Source organism: Chelonia mydas, chromosome 2, assembly GCF_015237465.2.
Source record: "Chelonia mydas isolate rCheMyd1 chromosome 2, rCheMyd1.pri.v2, whole genome shotgun sequence".
Classification (NCBI taxonomy): Eukaryota; Metazoa; Chordata; order Testudines; family Cheloniidae; genus Chelonia; species Chelonia mydas.
In genome coordinates this window covers 120,670,963-120,680,312 of record NC_057850.1, presented here as the reverse complement: position 1 = coordinate 120,680,312, position 9,350 = coordinate 120,670,963, and positions in this window count along the sequence as shown.

Sequence of the window (9,350 nt, the reverse complement as noted above, 5' to 3'; positions counted from 1 at the left end):
TGATTAGCAAACATCAAAGAGTTCAGAGGTTCAGTTTAGAAGCTTCACTGAACATGATTAATCTGAAAATCTAACTGGAATATTCAAGAGAAGAAATATTCTCATGAGATTTACGGTAAGCAGCTTGGTACTGGATATCTCTTTTGAATACCCCTTTCTGTCCTTTAAATGCCAATTCTTCAGATGGTGAAGATGGAACAATCCTACTATGATCTGAAGATTTGGTGATAGGGATAGGTCACAGAGGTCTTGGGCTCTTCAATCTCTATTGTGGTGGACCAGGGATAACAGGCAGGTACTGGTTGTTGGTTGACGATCTCCATCTGTGACTAATGAAGATCAGATGTCCATACTAATTTTTTTAGGAAGAATATTAATAAAATGAATTTTGTGTCAGTTTAGATAATGTTCTCTGTAATCTGTTTCACAGTTCAGCACTACTGAAGTGAAATGGCTTGGTAACTGGCACCCTGAAATCCTTGAAGGCTTAAACTGACCAAGGTAATCAGTGCTGAAGAAACAAGTGGCATCATCACTTGGCTCCAAACCGAGCTGAACTGTTGTACAATCTTAATAGCAATTGTATTGGCACCACAGCCATTTTGAAGGGAGACCCTATCTTTTTTAAAAGAGTCCTAAATCTGTCAGAAAGGAGTCTATACCTCTGAGACTGATAAGTCCCAATGCATAACTGGATACAGCTCTCCTCAGGGCCAAATGATAGCAAGATATGGATGAGCAGTGAAGCTAGTGACTAGTCTGGATCTATAATGAGGAATAATCTATTGTTTTGTGCTATAGATTGTTGATATTACAGGTGTGTGGGGGGATAGGAGGGGGAAGGAAGATATGAGGATGTTTGTCTTCTTACCTTAAATCTGTAGCAGGAAGTCAGGCAGGATAGGGATAGGGAAGGTTCTAGAAAGGCACTCTAGAAAGAGAAGATTGAAGGATAGTGCTATTTCAGAAACACTGGAGTAGCCATATTGGATCAGACCAGTGCTCCATCCAGTCCAGTATCTTTTCATTGACAGTGTTCAGTACCAGATACTTTGGAGGAAGGTGCAAGAAGCCGTGCATTTGCCACTTATGGTATAATCTGTACCCACTTCCCTGGTTATAATAATAAAAAATCCTCCTCTAAGTTTCATGTTCAATGTCAGTAGAAAGTGACTCTGTAATAGAGGATCTGGGATATCTCAATAATTTATATTGTTATTGTTTATTAAATCAGTTAAGAAAAAGGACTGGGTAAACTGGATCTAGCCAGACAAAAAGATCTAGGCCTAAGTTTAGGAGTTAAGCCTTTGAAAGGTAGCTTTAATAATCATTTAAAGGATCATCGTCTCTTCAGTAGAAGAGCTTCTGAAATGCAGCTTTTTCTCAGCCCTTGCTGGTTATGCATGGGTCTGGAGAAAAACATTCTGGGACATAAGGGTAGCTGTCCTGGACTGGGAAAAGATAATAAGCGGGCACAGAGGGGAATTCTCTGGAGACAGAGACAAGAGGCTGTCACTCTGTTGAGGAGGGTCAAAAAATTAACTTGCAGATGTAAGATTTTTTCTTTTTTGTAACTAAGGTAAGGAAGCCTACCTCACTGGGCTTTACAAGGCATTCAGACTGGTACGTTTGGAAAATTGTTTCTATTATGCTCTCATTTCCATCAGAGCTTCTATTGTGGTTGTTCTATGCCGCCTGTTCTCAATGAGCGCAAAGGACTTCAACCTCTCAGATGATATTCAGAAAGGCTAAAGAATGAATGAAGACTGTACTCCAAACTCAGTCTCTGTCAAAAGGGCAGGGATATAGGTGTCTTCTCTCACCGAGGTGTTGGAGAAGGTCATGGTAGATACATGGAAGGGCAGAAGCCAAGGAACCACAAAGGAGGTGTAAGTTGATGGCGGCATGTGATTGACTGACTCTTTCTGTGATTCTTTACCAGTAGGGCAATGGGCACTACATTTCAAACAGCCATTTTCACCAGTCGGTACAGAAGGATTAATATTTTTCCTTTGGGGAATCTAGTGAGGATTACAGTTGTGCCTGGCATCCTTACATTGGGAAGAAAGCCCTTTGTGTCCTCCTCACTTTTGGCACACCCTTGCAAACACAAGACATGATCTGGCCCATAACTTTCATGCTCTATTTTCATTTAAAATCATTTTGTTGTGAGGTGACTATTAGATGGTTGCATACTGTGTGTGTGTATTTGTTTCTGCTGTGGCAGTATTCACCAGAAAGATAATGAGACACATTCACTCTGGTATAGCTTTATTGACTTTGTTGCACTCGTGCCATGATCAAATTTTGTCCTCTGTGTTGAGATTCAACAGATAATTTCACCTATCCTTTTCCTGAGTTGGAATAATTTGTGCTCAATCTGTTCTTGGATTTCAGAACACTAACTATTAAAAACATTTCAGAGCTTGAAATGCTTTTTATATATGGATTTACATCCCGAGTTTTGTGTTGTATCATTCTATTGATGCCTGCCCTACTCCTTGATAAGCTTGGTGTTACTGATGCTATAAAGTCAAATATTATTGACTGGTGAAGTACAATCACCACAGTTTTAGCCTGTCAAAAATTCACTCTAGATCAGTGGTTCTCAACTATGGTCCACCATTTGTTCAGGGAAAGCCCCTGGCGCACCAGGCCAGTTTGTTTACCTGCCGCGTCCGTAGGTTCAGCCGATCACGGCTCCCACTGGCCATGGTTCACCGCTCTAGGCCAATGGGGGGTGTGGGAAGTGGTGCGGGCCGAGGGATGTGCTGGCCGCTCTTCCTGCAGCCCCCATTGGCCGAACCTGCAGATGCAGCAGGTAAACAAACCGGCCCGGCGCACCAGGGGCTTTCCGTGAACAAACGGTGGACCACAGTTGAGAACCACTGCTGTAGATCATAGCTGATATATCTCACTAGAAATATTTCTACATAGAAAGAATCCCTCCAGATGGATGAGTTTTACATCTCCTCATCAGGGAAGTGTTTGGTCTATACATTTCATGCACTTTTATTAAAAAAGTTTTAAAAGTGCCGGTTCATAGCTTATTGTAAATATATTACTATACAAGGAAAATGAAGTGATGAAATATGAATGACAAATGTGTGCTCTGCATTCTTATGGCTCAATCCAACTCCCATTGAACTGGATGACAGCCCCGAGAGGAAATCTTGCCTCCCAAAACTCCTCCACAAAAATTCAGTGCCCTGATCACAGCAAACCAGTGCTCATTCTCAGGGGTAGTATTTAAGGAGCCAAAGCAGGAGCTATAGGTTCTGGGTGTACCAGGAAACCCAGCATAATGCAGGTGGGGGCACGTAGGTGTGGTGTGGACTAGAGAAGGAGCAGGGCTGGAGGATCAGTGATGTCAGATCTGCTAGCTCTCTTCCCACCACTGCCCAATGGAGAGGGCAAGCCTTTCAGCCACAGTGACTGCTACAGCATAGTATAATAGTTCCAGTGTCACATGGTGGGCTTAGGAAATAATTCTTCATGCTTTCGCTTCTCTAAATCAGCAGTTTCTGAAGTGTGGGGGGATGCCTCCTTGGGCAGATACAGATAGGCATGGACTCGCCTCTTAATTGTTTTTCAGTTTCAGGTAAAATAATAAAATAAAAACATTAAGTTTCTAGCTGTTATGATTGTGAAAAAAACCTTGAAAATGTGATCTGAGTGTAACTGATGTAGTGAGGCATGTCTGAATTTGCAGAGAGCCTTAACCAATAGCTCTGAGAGCTCATTTCAGTGAGCGCTAATTAAAATGCCAGTAATATCACCATTAATATCATCCCTAGAATCTATTTCACTTCTCTAGGCATATAGGAAAAGAGAAATGGTATCATATTGTGATCTGCACAATCTAGGTCTGACTGAAAATTTTGGGGTAGTCATTTTACAACACACAGTAAAGTTGAATCAGTTTCATTTTCCTGAAGTGGGCTCTGCTTTAAAAAGTTTGGAAATCGCTAGTTTCAATCACCTTTTTATCTAGTAGATGCTCTCTATCTATCCTGCACCTTTAGACCTTTTAAACGTTTTTTCCTTTGATTCCTTTCCTTTCATTCACCAGCAGGAATGTGTGATATTCAGAGAGGCAGAGCTCTGTGTAGTATTTTGATATATGCTAGTTATTAGACATGTCTTGTTTTTGAAAAATGAAAATGTGGCAAATGTTTCTACTGATTTCATTTCCCTGGTATTTTACAGTGCTCCAGTTGTTCTTCAAGTCAGCATGTGGAGGTTTGAATGATCCAGATAGAAATCTCATCTCCATTGTTCATATAACATTTTATTCTTTTATCTAGTGTTTCATTTTTATTTATTATGGGCTAAGTCACCCCTGTGCCGAGGGCCAGCATGCAACCAGTGTTTCTTGGTGATTCAGGAGCCTTGTACTGTCCCTCTGCACAGGGCTGATAATTGTCCTAGATGCACAAGTGTGTGTGCGCGCGTGTGTGTGTGTGTGTGTGTCTGTGTGTATAACTATATAATGAGTAGTCCAAATGAAAGGAGTAAGCACTGTGCTTATCAAGAAGTATATTCAGGATCAGGTTCAACATATATTTAATTTTGTTACTTTGTTATACCTGATCTTGAATATAGTTCTCAATAAGCATCATGCTTATTCCTTTCATTTAGATTACTCATGGTAGCTAGCAGTGTTCCCTCTAATTTTTCCCACCCATGTGCCGAATAAATTTTGTTATTTGCACCAATGTGGAGGTGATATGTGACACATCACCTCCATATTGGTGCACATAACAAAATTCATGTGACGGGGTGGGGCCGAGGGGTTCGGAGTGTGGGAGGAGGCTCAGGGCTGGGGCAGAGGGTTGATGTGCGGGGGGAGTGAGGGCTCTGTCTGTGAGTGCGGACTCTGGGGTGGGGCATTTGTCAAGGCCAGAGAGAAGGAAGTTGCTGTCATTGATCCGTGAGATGATGAGAGCCAAGACAAGATCTTTAGCTGTGTGGATGGATAGGGAAGGCCCTATCTTAAAGATGTTAAGCAGAAAGAATCAACAATATTTAGACACAGCCTGGGTGTTAGGGCCCAGGCGGAGGTCCAATTTAAAGAAGACACTTAGGTTCTGGACCTGAGTGATAGGTAGAGGGTGCTATTTACAGTGATCAAGAGTGGAGGTAGTGGGGAGGGGTTGGGATGAAGATGAAGTGCTCTGTTTTAGCCATGTTGATCTTGAGCAGATGGCTAGATGTCAGAGAGACAGGCTGAGATTTTGCTTTGGACAGGAGGACGCAGGTCTGGAATAGAGGGAGAGAGAGAGAGAGATGTCTGCCTAGAGGTCGTAATTGAATTTGTGTTGCAGATGAGATTACCCAGGGAGAAGAGAAGGGGACCAAGAACAGAGCCTGTGTTCCAGGGGTAGTGTTTACCTGTAAATAAAACAAGCTACATTTAGAATATACCCAGACTTTGCGTCTCTAATTTCTTCTTCCCAGGGAAGCTGAACTGCAAGGCCCTGGATATCTGCGACCACTTAGCAGATAGGTGATACTGGTGTCAAATGAAGGGCAATAGTGTTTTACATAAGATGTTTACAAGTTCTAAGAGTTGTAAGTATCACAGACAAAAAAAAATTGCAGACTTGGGCTATAATGTCTCTTCAGGATGACTAAAAGCCGGATGCTAAGAGGGACAAAATCTCTCAAGGGTGAGCTTGGTGATCTAATTATGTAGGACTTGTAGCATACAGATAATGCTGTTAAAGGAAACTAGTGTACTGGTGAAAATCATATTGAATGTACTCTGTACTGTACATTGAACAGGACAGAAAATGTATTCTCTGCACTTTCTGAAAGCTTCAGGGTATTCAGCAGGACTAGGTGGAATTTTGTCTTGAAAGCTATTACATTAAGAAATTTGAGATGCAATTAATGCCAGAATCAGCTATATTGTGCATCCTTTTAAAAAACAAAAACAAATGTTGGTAGAGATGGTGCAGCTAGAGAAATATTCACCATGGCTGGGATTTTCAAAATAATCGAAAGGAGTTAGGTCCCCATCTCCCATATGTTATGTTCACAGCATACACACACAGAAGTTGGATCACCCTTTTCTATATGAATATCATGGCTATAATCATTAGCGATAAAGAGAAGAAAATAAAATCAAGATATTTAATGACTCTCCACTTCCCATTATCCAAGCACTGCCTCCCCACAAGTGTTTGACATTTGCACTGGACTTGTAGAGACTTCTATAAAAAAACAAACAACTGAAATGAAACTATAGTGTCATCATCCAAACTGACTTTTTTTGTGGTGACACTTTATTGATCCAGAATGCAACCTTGGTCGTCAGTAAATGACTGTATATTTATTTTCCTTCTTTGTGCTCTTTTTGTTTCTCAACTAAAATGAAATATTATTTTTCAAGCTGTCTTGTTTGACAGCTGGGTCGATTGGAACTTCCTTTGGATAGAATAAAATGCAATTGTAACTCAATAAATGCAATTGTAACTCTGTAATTTATAGAAACTCTTAATGAATGTTAAATATCTACCTGAACTGAATACAGTAAACCTCAAAAGATCATTCTGAAAATCATAAAATAAAATGATACTATAAACGCTAATGGTAAAAAGAAAAAAAGAGAGAGAGAGAGAGACAAGCAAGGACAGCACTGAAAGCTGCTCTATTCAGGAACATATGGGAATTGAAGAACAACCATGTTGCATATTTGCTCTCCATTTATTTTAATATGAAGGTCATGAACAAGAGCAATGGACATACTAACAGCTTGGCTATTAGCATCCAACATATTTCAGGAGACACAGATGCAGGCTGTGGGCTATGGACTATTGCTTTTTGGTTTATAGAGCTGGATGAAAGGAAATGTCTAATTTAGGATTTGGTGCTGCAAAGTGCTGAGAAATTATTTCTTGCATTATTTCTCATTAGGGACCTTTTTAAGTAACCATCAGCAACAGGTACTTTATTTCTGAGGTAGTAATGGGATAAACAAACATCTTAATGACCCTTTCAAAACCCAGACAACCTTTGACAGTGGTATGATGTTTGGCTTCTACTCTTATGAACTAGTTTAATTAGTTTAAAGCTGAATGGTGCTGACTTTCTTTAATAATAGTGTAGTTCTAGTTCTCATTTGTGTTTTTATTTTTGTGCTTGCTATAGTTATTAGTACACTTGTACTGCAGTAGCAACTGTCCCTATCCATGGGTCAGGACCTCATTACGCTAAGTGCTTCTGTTTCCCAACGAGTCTAACACATGCAAGTCTCATGATTATCTGAACAAAAAAATGTGGCTCGCACACCAATTTACTGGGGATAGAGTTCATCAGAGAAATGCTTGTGATGATTCCCTTTTGGGGGAGCCTATCAGTGCTGTACTGCTCAATACTCCACGACATGCAGCAGGCTACAAAACCTGAGACCTTTCCAAGGTTTAATGGTCGGCTCCTCTTACATGCTGAAAAGAGTGTAAGCACGTTGTAAAATATACAAAAGATGTTTCAATTAACTTATTTACAAGCATGACTTTTGGGTACACTGAGAAATTTGATGTGGACACATTTAAAAACATCTCTTTTCAATTACACAATGATTTATGCTGTATGTATCCCTTAAACAATATCAGTACACTTCTTGCACAGTCTTACAGGACGAGGTTCTATTAGTCCTCTGCTTAGCTTTTTCTTTCAACCGCCTTTTCGCAGTCCCATGCTGTAGGTCCATTTGCACCCATTGCCATGCTAGTATTTTCAAGGATGAACTTGGTGTCCAGCTGGGCTTCTGTGAGGTTCTGACACCACCCCGTTCAAATGTACTATACTTCCTCCTCCCTATTTTACCATTTCTTCCATAACTGTCTTGTCCCACCTGACCCCCACCCTCCATCTTTCTTCTTTATCCTTTTAAAATGTGAGTAGTTTGAATTTCATCATCTGTTAAGGAATCACATGGAGGGTGCTCTTCTATTTTGTTCAAAGGGAAATGTTGGTGTGTGATTCAGAAATAATGTTAGATTCCATGCAGGTGCAGGATTTTGGGAAGAGGCTTGTGAAGGAGGCTCAGTGTGACATCTCACAAAATCAAAACTGAAACATATCTCATCATTGCGTTGCTCATCCTCAAAGACAGGCTGTAAAGACAGGCTGTTATTTCCTCTCCTTTGGTATTTCATTTCTAAGATGAACTCCAGTATTTGTAAGTTAGTTTCTGTGTCCATGACAATTTTTGAGGGGTTAATAAGCTTGTCAGCCACAGTTTATAGAGAATCTTGACTATGCCAGTTCTCTTTAAAATTTCAAAGGGAGTTTTAGGCACAATATATTAATTTTCTGGTCCATCATATTCTGATGTTGAAATCTTAGCATATTCTCAAATATCAGAGCGAGGATCCCTTGAGCTGTAATTAAAGTCCACAAGCAAACGATTTGTTAAGCTGGACTTAATGAAGTGAGTCCATCTTCTACTGTAAGCTCTTTGTTGCAGGGAGTCTCTGTCTGTGTTTATACAGTGGCCAAACCCATGGAAACCAATATTGATTAGGATTTGGGGGCACAATGGTAATAAAAAAAAACCCCTAGAAATCTATATATTTTTTTCAAATTGTGAACATTACAACAGAAACAAAACCTCAAGCCTTAGAGAACTAGGAAATATTTGGCTAAAGGTAGAAGAAACCCACGTATTTGAAAGTATGGATATGCATGGTTAAAGCACCAAAACAATCTTAACTCTCCTCCAGTAGTGTCTCATTGACAACAAGCAGAACCTCCATGACAGTCTTATCTCTACATAACAAACAAGATAATCATGTCAGTGAGCAAGAATAAGAATTATTATTTTTATTATAGTAGTGTCGAGGAACCAATCAAGAAGGAGTACTGTTTTTGGGTGACGGTTAGTTTGGAGTGGAGAAGCTAAACCGATCACAAGGGATGGGGAAGCGGAGACAGAGAAGGGGAAAAGGGTATGAAGTCAGGGTAACGGAAGCTGAGGTGAAGAGACTGTGGAATGGAGCAAACAGCCAACCAGACCAAGGGAGAGAACACTCTTTTGCAAACGCCCTCAGGCTGCTTCTGGGTTTGCTCCCACAGGTTTCAGTTTCTTTGGCCCCTGGAGCTATCTCCTCCCTGGAATTTCTTATTCCCTTAAACCCACATTGCTAAGAGGGGGATGCACGTTTTGGGCGGGGAAAGGGGGGAGCTGTGAAGTCTCAATTCAGTGGCTTATGTCCCAAAATTTCAAGGGGCTGAAGTGGGATGCAATAAAATAAACCAATACAGTAATTATGCTTATGGGGAAGGTTTGGTATAAGAACTATAACAATAACATGTTCAAAATAATAGAAGAAACTAAGCCC